At 43.8% G+C, this 13920-nt stretch overlaps 1 protein-coding gene across 1 annotated transcript in view; it reads left to right on the top strand.

The window, feature by feature from the left end:
- LOC115474743 (potassium voltage-gated channel subfamily H member 8-like) overlaps window positions 1–13920 on the top strand; it is a 625512-nt gene that overhangs the window by 452163 nt on the left and 159429 nt on the right. The gene's annotated exons all lie outside the window — the stretch shown is intronic.

Genomic DNA, 13920 nt, shown 5'->3' with positions numbered 1-13920 from the left:
TGGGTGGCTGCAGTGGGTGCAGGGGGAGAGGCGGGTTGCTGTACATGTGTGGCTGCAGGGGGAGAGGAGGGTCGCTGGACATGGGTGGCTGCAGGGGAGCCGAAGAAAACCTTGCTAGCACCCGTTTCATTTGTGTCAGAAATGGGCCTTTTTTACTAGTAGATTAATAAACCATAAGCAATTCATCTTACACATAAAGCTCCCCAGAGTTCTAATCATAGGTCCAATTCTTTTTATTTTTGAAAAATACCAGTGTTCATGGGCAAAAATCTTATGCGTAAGACAAATTATTCCAACTGACTCCGTACCACAATAGTGTTCCCATCATATATCTGCTCTTATTCCCTCAGCTATATGTTAAGCCGTATTGTAAAAACTAGCATCATGTATATTAGTTGAATGCTCTAATTCATGCTTATTAGGTGTATCATTAGTATTATGCTAACATTGTATTATATCTCTGGTATTTGAATTCCAGTGCTGTTAAATGTGTATATTTTTTATACTGTTTCACGGTAGTTCTATTATTAGGTTTCAATTTACTGTTTTCAAGTTTACCTCATTTATTGTATTTATGTTTATTCTTGGTTATTTTACTATTGTTTTGCTGTTAACTCAGTTGTAAGTTTTGTGTTAAACTGCTGTACACCGCCTTGGGTGAATCTCTTCATAAAGACAGTTAATAAATCCCAATAAATAAATTGTCTGTGGTTTGTCATTCTATGATGGTCCTCTAAACAAATTTTTCTTTTATTTTGCTGCTATTTCAGTTATGCTTATGGGTTTAGCTATTGAGTGATTCTGGATTATTGGGCAGTACACTGTGCCTTGGGGTTCTGTGGGGATTTCTGTTTGCCGCATCTACAATTTAGGCATGGGCACTTATGCAAATCATAGACCTGATGTAACTGAAGACTCTTAAATTCTGAAGATACACACCTACTTTAAAAGACTCAATAAGATACACAAGTGAGTGTGTGCACCACACAGGCTCCACCTATGTGTACACCCCTTACAAAAATACATGTTATTCAAGATAAGTGTGTATTTACAAAATAGCACTTATATGCACATATATGCCAAATTTGTGCCTATCTGCACATGTGAATGAGTATGATAGCTTTCTAATGAAAGGAAACAGAAGAGCAAAAGTCCAACTTCACAGCAAAAGTACAAGTAACAGTGGAGGCAATGAACACGCAAACCAACGGTGCTCAAAAAACTTTTAAGAAGTATCTTCTAAGTGACTCGATATGGGCCGTGTTTCAGCTGAATGGCCTGCATCAGGAGTCTACATAGAGAAATATAAAAGCACACATAAAATTGTATATAATTGCATTGATCAAAAACGCGTAAATGCATAAATAAAACCATAAGAGACTGGATAAAAAATCCTTACAAACACAGTAAATATCATAAAAACATAAAAACAAGTAACACTAAATCAATGTACAGTGAATAAACCATTACTTATTGTTAACTATTAAAAATGATTAAATTAATAAATAAATAAGGGTCCTGTTTACTAAGCCAAGCTGCAGGCTCACTAGCGTTTTTAGCGTGTGCTAAAAATTAGCACACAATAACGTTAGAGACATTTATGTATTCCTATGGATGTCTGTAGTGTTAGTGTGAGCTAATTTTTAGTGTGCGCTAAAAACACTAGCACACCTTAGTAAACAGGGCCCTAATAACTGGACAATAATAAATATAAACATTAAAAATGGATGAATGAATGATGACAACATTAATAATATTAACATTGTTGCGTTCGTAAGGATTTTTATCCGTTATGTTTTTATTTATGTATTTACATATTTTTCATCAATGCAATTTTGTACAACGTGTGCTATTATATTTCTCTATGTCTACCCCTGATGCAGGCCATTCAACTGAAACGTGGTCCGTACCGAGTCACTTTTAAGATGCTTATTAAATGTTTTATGAGAGCTGTTGGTTTGCATGTTGCTCGTCACCTCCACTATTCCTTGTGCTATGACAGTTTTCTAAACATTTATGCACATAATACACATGTGAATGTTAATGCCTGTTTTATAAAATTGCTTCCTATTAATGGTAAATATTCAGTTCATACCAAGCTGCCACATGTTAATTTTGACCCAAATAATCAGCTTTAGGCCTAACCCATATACCGATGCTGATTATCTGGGACTTTGGCAACCACCAGAAGTTATTCCATTACTGCCAATATTCAGCTCCAGGGGATGGTAAGCTAACTAGGAAAGTTAGGACAACCTTTTGTCCAGTTAACTACAACAACACCCAAAGTCTTGAAAATACAAAAGTGTGTGCATTGTCTCAATTGTTGCATTAACTCTGTCTCTGGGAATACCTCCAATAAATCATGTAAAAGAATGTGTGTTGAGGAACAATATGCATACTTTTTCTCATGGAAAGGATGGGCAGTTTTCAAAGAGCCCTCCCTAAGTGTACTGATACCTTGAGTATTTATCCAGTTTATTTTCGAAAGAGAAGGCTGGCCATCTTCTGACACAAATCGGGAGATGGCCAGCCATCTCTCAAGGCCGGAAAAATTGGCATAATCAAAAGCCGATTTTGGCTGGCCTCAACTGCAGTCCGTCGTGAAGCCGACCAAACTTCAAGGGGGCGTGTTGGCAGGGTACAGAAGGCGGGACAGGGGCGTGCTTAAGAGATGGCCGGCTTCGCCTGATAATGGAAAAAAGAAAGCTGGCCTTGACAAGCATTTGGCCGACTTTACTTGGTCCCTTTTTTTTCACGACCAAACCTTGAAAAGGTGCCCCAACTGACCAGATGACCACCGGAGGGAATCGGGGATGACCTCCCCTTACTCCCCCAGTGGTCACCAACCACCTCCCATCCAAAAAATAAAAAACATTTTTTGGCCAGCCTCTATGCCAGCCTCAAATGTCATACCCAGCTCCCTGACAGCAGTATGCAGGTCCCTGGAGCAGTTTTTAGTGCACTTCAGGCAGGTGGACCCAGGCCCATCCCCCCTACCTGTTACACTTGTGGTGGTAAATGGGAGCCCTCCAACCCCCCCCCCCAAAACCCACTGCACCCACATGTAGGTGCCCCCCTTCACCCATAAGGGCTATGGTAATGGTGTAGAGTTGTGGGGAGTGGGTTTGGGGGGATTTGGGGGGCTCAACACCCAAGGTAAGCGAGGTTTTTTTTTTTTTAATTTTTAGAACTGCCCGGTTGGTGTCCTGGCATGTCAAGGGGACCAATGCACTAAAAATGCTGGCTCCTCCCACGACCAAATGCCTTGGATTTGGCATGGTTTCAGATGGCCGGCCTCAGTTTCCATTATCGGCGAAAACCGAGGCCGGCCATCTCTGACATTTGCCGGTCCCAACCGTATTATCGAAACAAAAGATGGCAGGCCATCTCATTCGATAATATGGTCATCCCCGCCCCTTTGCGGCACCGTCCTCGGAGATCGGCGCCCTTAGAGATGGGTGTCCCTGGTCGAAAATGCCCCTCTATATGTACAGTTGGTAATCAATTCCAAGAAGCTAATGCCAACAAGTGTGCAAATCCACAAATGCCTTTTATACTTGCATGTCTCGATACTGAAAACGAGTTATGCATTATAAAAACTTAACTCGCCTATCTGGATATTTTAAAGCATTATGAGGGGCATAATCAAAAGGGGCGCCCAAGTTTTCCTGAGGGCGTCCTCGCAGGACGTCCCAGCGAAGGGGCGGAGAAACCCGTACTATCGAAACAAGATGGGCATCCATCTTTTGTTTCAATAATTCGCTCGGGGACGCCCGTATCACAAAATTTAGGTCAGCCTTAGAGATGGTCAACCTTAGAGATGGTCGTCCCCGATTTTTGGTGATAATGGAAACCGAGGACGCCCATCTCAGAAACGACCAAATCCAAGCCCTTTGGTCATGGGAGGAGCCAGCATTCATAGTGCACTGGTCCCCCTGACATGCCAAGACACCAACCGGGCACACTAGGGGGCACTGCAGTGGACTTCAGAAATTGCTCCCAGGTGCATAGCTCCCTTACCTTGTGTGCTGAGCCCCCCAAACCCCACTCTCCACAATTGTACACCACTACCATAGCCCTTAGGGGTGAAGGGGGGCACCTACATGTGGGTACAGTGGGTTTGTGGTGGGTTTTGAAGGGCTCACATTTACCACCACAAGTGTAACAGGTAGGGGGGATGGGCCTGGGTCTGCCTGGCTGAAGTGCACTGCTTCCACTAAAACTGCTCCAGGGACCTGCATAGTGCTCTCATGGAGCTTGGTATGATATTTGAGACTGGCATAGAGGCTGGAAAAATATTTTTAAAAAAATGTTTTAGGGTGGGAGGAGGTTAGTGACCACTGGGGGAGTAAGGGAAGGTCATCCCCGATTCCCTCCGTTGGTCATCTGGTCATTTAGGGCACATTTTTGTGGCTTGGTCATAAGAAAAAAAGGACCAGGTAAATTTGTCCAAGTGTTTGTCAGGGGCACCCTTCTTTTTTCCATTATCGGTCGAGGACGCCCATGTGTTAGGCACGCCCCAGTCCCGCCTTCGCTACGCCTCCAACACGCCCCTGTAAACTTTGGTCGTCCCTGCGATGGAAAGCAGTTGAGGAAGGCCAAAATCATCTTTTGATTATGCCAATTTGGGCGACCTTGTTAGGACGCCCATCTTGTGATTTGTGTCGAAAGATGGGCGCCCTTCTCTTTCGAAAATAAGCCTGTATCTGGACAAAACTGGGACATTTTTAAATCACTAAACAGAAAAATTTTACCCAGATAATAAGGGGTAGCCAGTTTTGTGCACATGTTATTATGTCCCTAATGTGCCTAATTCTCAAAGGCACTGTTTTTACCGTTCTCAAAAGCAACGGCCAAAAACTAGATGCCAACGCATTAAAATGATCATTCCCTGCACTTCCATGCAATGCACAGAAGGGAGCACCTACCTGTAACATCCAGAATTTTCCAGCAGGTCCAAAGTGGCATTGCATGTGAAAGGGTAGCTTTTCAGTGGTCTGCATTTTTAATAGTATCTGCACATTTCATGCGCATGTATCACATGCATGTGTGTTCCTCCAGAACAGTAGTGTAAACTTAGAACATAAAAAATAAGTGTTCTGGTTACCATACACAAAATACAACAATTAAAGAAAACACAATAAAAAAACAAAAAGAAATATAACTAACAAGAATTGTCCATGAATGTGCACTTATGACATCCGTCTATGACGCACACACAGTAACAGTTCGCTTTACAGCAGGTTCTCTCATGAGGTTCCCAGACTACCGCAAAGACTGTTGGGATCTGGTTTCTCTCACAATAAAAGTTTGCCGCAATAGAAACCTTTCATTTTCTTACAAGTACGTGTATGATGGGCGGGTGTCTTGCATATGTAACTTGTGCACACATTCCTGCTGCAACTAGAAATATGGCTGTAGATGGAGGTTTTCATCTGCGCGTCCTACTGGAGCATGATGATCGTGAGCTGATGAGAGAGAATAACGAAGAAAGGAAGGATATACGACAGCCACTGATAAGGCCTCTGAATGCCCGTCCCTGGCGACATGAGTATTATTTTTATTATTATTTATTACATTTGTACCCCGCGCTTTCCCACTCAAAGCAGGTTCAATGCAGCTTACATAGTAATTGGGATTACAAAGTATTGGTGGAGAGAAATAAGTTGAGTATTATCGGAGTAATAAAAGAAATAAGAATGAAGAGTATCGCACATGAGTGTCCTTGGACATATCGTGGGCAAAAAAATTGGATGATTATTATTTGACCAGAACAGCTATTTTGGAGCTGATATCGTTCCATCAGCAGCTCAGTCCCATTCAGTACAGGGGCTGGTGAAGCTGCTGATTGTCCTGCAGTTCCTTGGCATGGGAACCTTCCAGCATGTCTTAGTGTATTCCAGTGGTGTAGACCAGTCCACCATCTCTAGACATTCGACCAGATACTGCAGGTCCTGATAAAAATGTGCTAGGCAATATATCAAGTTCCAGGAGGAGAAAGCCCAACTGTGGGAGTTAAAACAAGTTTTTCTCAAATTTGCTGATATGCCTAATGTCTTGAGTGCCATTGATTGCACCCATGTGCTATTCATCCCACCATCAGAGAGTGAAATGGCATATCGCAACTCCAAGCTAGGATACTCAAACATCCATGTGATCTATGATGCAAGCTGAGGATCCTGGATGTCATATCCAAGTTCCCTGGAGGCTGTCATGACTCATTCATCCTCATAAACTCTACCTTTGGGCACAATTTTGCAGATGATAAATTTGGACAAGGATGGCTACTGGGTGAGTGTTATTGTAAAGTACCACATGGAAAGTATATGTCGCATTTGGTAGGGAGGGAGTCAGGGGTTAAGAGGTCTTGGGAGGGGGGTGAGATGGGCACCCAAGAGAGAAGTAGGGGGAGGGGGGCCAACTAGTGTGCAGCTACCATATCGTAAAGTATCACAGTAAAGCTGTAAGGGATTAATTTTCATTGGTGGGAAGAGGTTGTACCAGTCTTTATAGACTTTGACTAATTGATATGCTACACACTAATCTACATTTGTTGTATTTTTATAGGGGATGGTGGGTATGGATGCAAGCTGTGGTTGATGACTCCACTGCTAGTACCCCAGAAGGCAGCAAAGAAGCGCTACAACGAGGCACACATCGCTACTAGGTGCACCATCGAGTGTACCTTTGGAGTACTGAAGAGCCGGTTCCACTGCTTGCATCTGTCTGGAAGATCCTTGCAATATTCCCCTGACAAGGCAGTGGACATCATTTTGGCCTGCTGCGTGCTTCATAATATAGCACTTGAGGCATCAACTTGACATTACATCTAACCCGATCTGCCACCAGAGTCGGACATCTGCCCTCCAGCTACGAGGTCAGATGTTGCCAGGGTAAATGCGATACAATGAAAGCTTTAGCAGAGAACTATTCCCTGCTTAGTACTGTGTCACTGTTAATAGTTCAATTGAAAAAATATACCATGCTTGTTTTGTTTTTGTGTTACTGCAAAATATGCCATTAGTTTACTGTTTTAATAAAATATTTTAAAAAAAACTAAAATCATTTTTGGAGGTATAAAAACATACACAGCACCCCCCACCGAGCAAGGTTACCAGATGGCTCCAGGTCAAGAGGACAGACAAAACTGAGCCAGCTCTGGTTTGACTTCAATTAAATGCAATGGAAGTAAAACCTGGACTGACTCAGTTTGTCAGTCCTCCTTGACCTGGAGCCATCTGGTAACCCTGAGATGCCAAATATATAGAACCCTTAAATCAATAGTGGTTTTAGGTGGGGATCTTTCAGAGGAGATTAGGGAAAGTTCCTCCACTTACACCAGCCTCCTAAACAAAAGAATGCAGAAAGCCGCCCATCATACATGCATAATATCAGCATGCAAGATCTGTACCTATAGAAAAGCACAGGGATGTGCATTTGCGAGCCATCAAGGGAACTATAGCTCCAATGCCATAAACCTAATGTCGGCACTAGTTAATGGAATTATACCCGGGGACAAAGAAATGTATTCAATAACTGTACTTTTAATTTTTTTAAATGTGACCCCCTCCTGAAAGGGTGGGAGGAAGGATTTTCATGGTGGTCACTAAGGAGACAGAGCTGATATTAACAGCCAAGTGGTATAATTACTGTAAGGGCCAGCCCATGGGGGCAGGGCCAAAAAATGATAAAAGTTATTGTTTGAGGAAAATTCTGGTCTTTGGAAGCCCATCCCTGCTGAGACCTGTAGTACCGAAGGGGGAAGTCCTGGGTGCCAAAGTAGAAGTTTGCAAGTGTGGTGTTTGGAAGCCTCTGCAAAAGGTGCCTACATCAGTGATTGGGAACAGAGAGGGGGAGTGCTTGAGGATAACCTTAGGTGGGAGAATCAGGAGCAGGAGTGCCTCACTTCTGCTAGGACTAGCATTTGCATGAGTGAGTGGACCATGCTCTGGGATGGGATAGAGAATAATGGCAATCATGAAAGTGTGTCAAGGTTCAGGGTAGGTGAGCCCTTGGACCACAGTTGGGTTGATACTGTCCACCCAACCCTAAGACTAGGCAGACCTCGGCTGGCAATAGATGAGTTACTCTCTAGCTAAGGGTGAGTGGGTCTGAAAAGAGCCCTTGGGGGCAGGCCTGACATTGTCAGGACCTGGGAGGCCTTGAGGGCAAACCTGATAGGGTCTGAAGACCTGAGTGCCTGAAACAGGGCAGGACGAGATAAAAGACACAGAAAGAACAGTTACCCCACTCCATCTCTCCAAGTCATGATCGAAGGTGTATAAAAGGAACCCAGAAAAAGAGTACCCTTGGCCTACCGGAGTAAGTCTGGCCCTGGCCTACGCCCAGCTCATGTGATTCTGCCAGTGGAGCTGTGTGTGTGGGGCAGAAAAAACATATAGAGAATTTGTTTATGTGTGTCCGCCCAGGGGAAAAGCAGGAGCTGAGCTGGATGTCTGTGTGTCTGAGCTGCCCGGTCAGGTTACATACAGTGGCGTCCCAAGGGGGGGGCGGTTGGGGCGGTCCGCCCCGGGTGCACGCCGCTGGGGGGGGGGCGGGTGCCGTGCGCCTGTTGGCCGAGTCCACTCGTTCCCTCCCTGCTGCTCCCTCTGCGCGGAACAGGTTCCTTCCTGTTCCGGGGCAGAGGGAGCAGCAGGGAACGAGTGGACTCAGAGCTGACAGGAGCACGGCACCCCCCCAGCAGGTAAAAATGCACCCAGGGGGGGTCACGCTGCACCCAGGGGGGCGCATCGGCGATCCGCCCAGGGTGTCAGCCAGCCTAGGAACACCACTGGTTACATATTCTATATTACTTCACAATATCAAGAACTCCACCACCAAAACTGAAAACACTTTTCAAAACCAACATGTGGTTGCAAAATATTGTGGTAAATACTGAATTTTATTTTCACCTTGTAGCTTTCACAAGCATTAACAAGAAGAAATAAAGCATTAAGGAGGAAAAGCATCTGTACATCAGTGCCAGTGGTGTATCTACATGGGGCCACAGGGGCCTGGGCCCCCCAAAATTTCCTCTGGGCCCCTGGTTTTGCTGGCAGGGGTCCCCAACCCCCACCAGCTGAAGCCTTGTCCAGCGCCGGGCTCCGGCGCCACTGCATTGCCTGCCCTGCTCCTTCTTCCCCCTCACGTCCTGCACACTCCTTTTAGTGAAATTGAGCATGCTCAGTTTCACTAAAAGGAGTACTTATCCCATTTAAGTAATCAGAGGATAAACTTAAGATAAGTTATATTCCTTTAATCTTATGAATATTTTTGAAGATATATATACTATTCTCAATTATTTTTGAATGATAAAAAATATATAAAATTAGAAAAAATATTAAGAGGAAAGTGTATTAGATTTGAGGGGGGGGGGGGGGTTTAGCCAATGAAGAAGTGCTGCTCTGTGAGTCGGTAAACAAGATAAATTCAGACCACTGACGTACAGATGCTTTTTCCTCCTCAGTGCTTTACTTCCTCTTGTTAATGCCTGTGAAAACTACAAGGTGAAAATAAAATTCAGTACATAATCTATAGTAACCAAGTAAAAATAAATAATAACACATTGCACAGAAAAACCCACACAGCCTTCCCTCCCAGGCACACCTTCCCTCTCATTCAAATTTTAAAAATATATCATTCTATTGTGCCTCAAATTTTATTTTATTTTGTACAATAAAATGTTTGAAAACAAGAAATGTAGAACATACTTTATTCAAACTATCCTCAGTGGAAAACGTTTTAAGTTAATTTAGATCTATTAATTTATTAACTTTAACAAAATCAAAACTAAAATCATCAACGATAAATACCAAAAAAATTGTATTAGAGGAAACTAACAATCTGCGTGGGTAAAGTTGTCTGGCCAGTTTTTTCTGTACTGTCTGTCTGCCAGTGCAAAGAAAATAAAAAAAAAATCATGAATAATAGCACATTGAAATGCAAGGGGAGACAGAAAAGGAAAGGGGGCTTATAACTTACTGTACTGTAAAGCTTTTCTGGTAACTGTTCATGGTCCAGGTAGGGGAACTGTTGGACTGGGCCTGGCTGACTGCAGAGAGTAAAGAAAGAACCATTAGGGGTGCATGTAACAAGCAGCTAGTAGAGCAATCCAGAGATACATAAGTTTAACACCTTACGTGCACCAGGGACTGGAGAGCCGGAACAGATGGAAGTGGTTACAGTGGTCTTGGAGGTACCTGTGAGGGTGAAAATAAAAAGAGCTTTGGGGGGGGGAGCCTTTTGCATATAATAGACAACAGGTGAAAGTATGGGGGAAATACTACTACTACTAATAATATTTGTATAGCGCTACCAGGCGTACGCAGCGCTGAACATGAGACACACAGAAACAGTCCCTGCTCAAAGAGCTTACAATCTACTGTATGTCACCACAGATGGGCAGGGTGAAAAAGGAACTGTTTGAGGTGAAGAGAAGCCTAGTAATCCATCTCGCAGACCTGTGCACACAAGGTTGACAATCAGAGGTGCATATGATCAGCAGAGGAGGTTTATACAAATTGGAAATGGAATCGGAGCAAGCAATACTTACCATGCTGTTCAGGAATCAAGCATGCAGGGGGCAGGAGGATGACCGGTACTGCTGGCTATGGAAAGAAAAAAAAACAGGAGTGAATATATAGCCTGTGACAGACAGCATAGAACAGGTAGATGGAGGAATGGAGAAGGATGTGTGTGTGACAACCTACCCAGTGCGCCAAGGGAGATGTCTGCAGGGTCTCTCTGCCACAGCTCATGCCACAGCTCCCTCAGCTCCCTACACATTCCCTGAAACTATATCTGGGATTGTTGCTGCACTCCTGGAAATGCCTTTTGGCATAGTTCCTTGCCTCCTGCAACATAGCCTCACCTACAAGTTGTATCTGCTGGCACAGCGCATCAGATATAAGCTGCACCCTTTCAACAATCTGTGCCAGCAGTCTGTGAGTGCAAGCATTCCACTCCTTCTGCTGTTCCCACATCTGGTGTAGCTCGGCCTGTGGCACTCTGGCCCTTCCCTGGGGCATTTAGTGGTGCCTCTTCATCCACAGGGTTCCATGGAGGAGGGGTGAGTAACGGAGTCAAGATAAGAGTCACAGTATTCTCATCATCAGTTTCTTTGACAATGGGTAATAAGGGCCCCACTCAAGCCAATAAAATAAAAAAAAAACATCCCACAACTACCCTATTAAACCCACCCCCCTTTCTAAACATACAGCACACACCCAAATCACCCTCCTCTCCATCTTTGCCAGTGCCAGATGAAGCCTCTGCTCCTGGCATCCTCTAGATCTTATCCCTACGAATAATACACAAGACAGTTGCAGTCATGCAGTATTATCAGTGTCAGTACTCTATTGCCCCCTCTCAAAGCACACCCAACTCACCTTTCTCTCCATCGGTGGGCACTTCTAAAGTGTCCAAGTCACCATGCAGCCCTGAAACTGTGTCGGGCTGAATGGTGGCCATCACACGCTCCTCGAGGGGAGTGAGCGTCAATTTTCACCATGGTGGGTCTCCCCTCCCCCTGTATCCTTTTGGGACTTTGACATCTTGGAGGCCTTTGCTTTGAATCTTCCACGAAAATAATGCCACCAGTTCCTGTACTGCTGCACAATGAGCTGTTTCACACGCAACGCACTGACGTGTGCAGTTCTCTGCTCCCAAATATGGAACTTCTAGTTGTTTAAAACTCATTTCAGATGCGATGCACCAGGACTTCAAGCTCATTGTCGAAGAATTTGGCAGCACACTTTTGTTTTTGTTTAGCACTTTGGTGCTGGCTCTTCATTATGTCCTCCTCCATGCCTTTTGCCAGTTAAGAAAAGAAAACCAAATGTTAGATGCAAATGTTGCACAAACGAAAGAAAACTAAGATCAAAACCTTGCACAATGTGACAAAGCATTTTTAAAAACCCTCAAAGAGTGAAACCATATTTAGGGGCCCTTTTACTAAGCTGTGGCAAAAAGTGGCTTGCGGAAGCGTGCGCGTATCTTTTGGGTGCGCGCCGGGACAGTTTTTTCCGCATCCTGGAAAAAGGACCTTTTTTTTAAGGGGCTGGAAAATGGACATGTGGTAAAATAAAAACCAGCACACGTCCATTTGTGACCTGAGACCTTACCACCACCCACTGACTTAGAAGTAAGGTCTCACTTGCTACCTGGGTGGTAGGCATGCAGCGCATGCCCACTGCCGTTTAATGCCGGGTAAGCACCACGCAGTAGAAAATAGAAAATATTTTCTACCACATGTTTTTGGTGCACACCAAATTCAGAATTACTACTCGGGGCATGCGGTAGCCAGATGGTAATGCTGATTTGGCTTGTGCTGGATGCGCGTAGGCCCTTAGGCTCCCTTGTAAAAGGGCCCCTTAGCTACTTACTGAAAAATAGAAAATAATAGAAAAAAAAATTGAAAAAACAAACAACAAAAGTCTATGGGTTACCACTGCAAACTGCAAGGAAGTCTGTCCTCCTTTCGGACAAAGAATCCCAGTATAATGACACAAAAGTTAACACAGTGATGTGAACAGCAAAGAGGCCAGTATAAAATCACAATAGTTGCCTATGATGCATGCCTTTTCAGCAGGTTCTAAAGAGCAGTTGTTGCCAATTTTCAAGTCAGGTTCTGTTTTTATTTTGTCTTGTTTTGTATTTTATTATATTTCCGCTTTTTTCTGTGTAGTGGAGCACATGTACTGCTCTCATTTGCCTACTCCCCTCACCTCCCATTCCTCTGGCCTGCCATGCATGGAACATCAATGCTTACCACAAGACTGTTCTGTGCATGTGCTGGTGCTTTCCCTACCGAATTACACACAGACTTTCTTCACATCTCATTTGTGTGAGATTTCCTTTCGGCATTGATTGCTATTCCTTGTTCTGTAAGTTCAGCCACTGCTATAAATGCATGCATCTATTATCGATGACTTTTGAGCATTGGCTCTCAGCTGCTAAACAGATAAGATATCTGTCATGAAATGCCTAGCCACCTGCCTGGGGTTATCCCGCGGCCACTTAGAGAGTCTATCCCTACCACAGCTCAGGTCTGCTTGAACCTACCATTTGTGCTCTACACTAGCGCCCTCCTCCCACTGACTGGGTCACAACTGCCTCTGGGCGAGTCTCCCCCTCTCAAATTATCCCCAGTGATTTCTAAGTTACTGGAACCATACTCCCAGTGGTCCCACAGTTCCCAGAAAGCACTCACAGACCCAACACACAAACCACCAAGATTCTTTATCAGTCCAGACAGGTAGGGCAAACAAACAAATGTGTTTATTCTCAGAACTTGAACAGTGGACAGAAAAATGTGCAATCAGCAAACAATAACAGGTAACTGAAATATGGATCAATTATAATACTAACTAAACATTTGTTTACTTTCTAAAAAGTACCTGGGAAGATCAGGACATATAACTGTCTGTTTACTGAGCCTCAGCAAAGAGATCCTGCTCTCTTTTCTTCCTGGCTAAGGGTGGAGCAAAAGCCAGTACTCTCCAAAGGAACTGAGCTCCTAGGCCAATCAGAGCCCAGAACAAGAACATTTCAAAAATATACTGCTTCTTGCTTCCTGTTGGTGTTAAACTAATTTTTTGTTCTGTAACAGCTTACAACAAAGAAACACCAATCTACCAGGTAAATAGGAGAAATACACTTCAAGACATAATTAATGCAGGAAAATTTCCAATACATTTTACAGGCTTAAAACACACAGTTTCTTTGCATTATCTGTTTAGTTTAGGCCTGCTGACCTAAATCAAGTCAATAGTGCCAGCATGACCACTGCTTTATATTCAACTTCCCATATATAGATAGCTGTGCTGATGTTATAATCTTTAACCATCAGGGAATGTTTTTAAAATTGTTTTTGAAAGCAGTTTCAAATTCACTTGTAGAAATTTAAAAGGACTATCC

The sequence above is a fragment of the Microcaecilia unicolor genome, chromosome 7, assembly GCF_901765095.1.
Source record: "Microcaecilia unicolor chromosome 7, aMicUni1.1, whole genome shotgun sequence".
NCBI classification, from domain to species: domain Eukaryota; kingdom Metazoa; phylum Chordata; class Amphibia; order Gymnophiona; family Siphonopidae; genus Microcaecilia; species Microcaecilia unicolor.
Note: the sequence above shows the minus strand (reverse complement) of the source record. Positions and strands in the feature narration are given on the sequence as shown.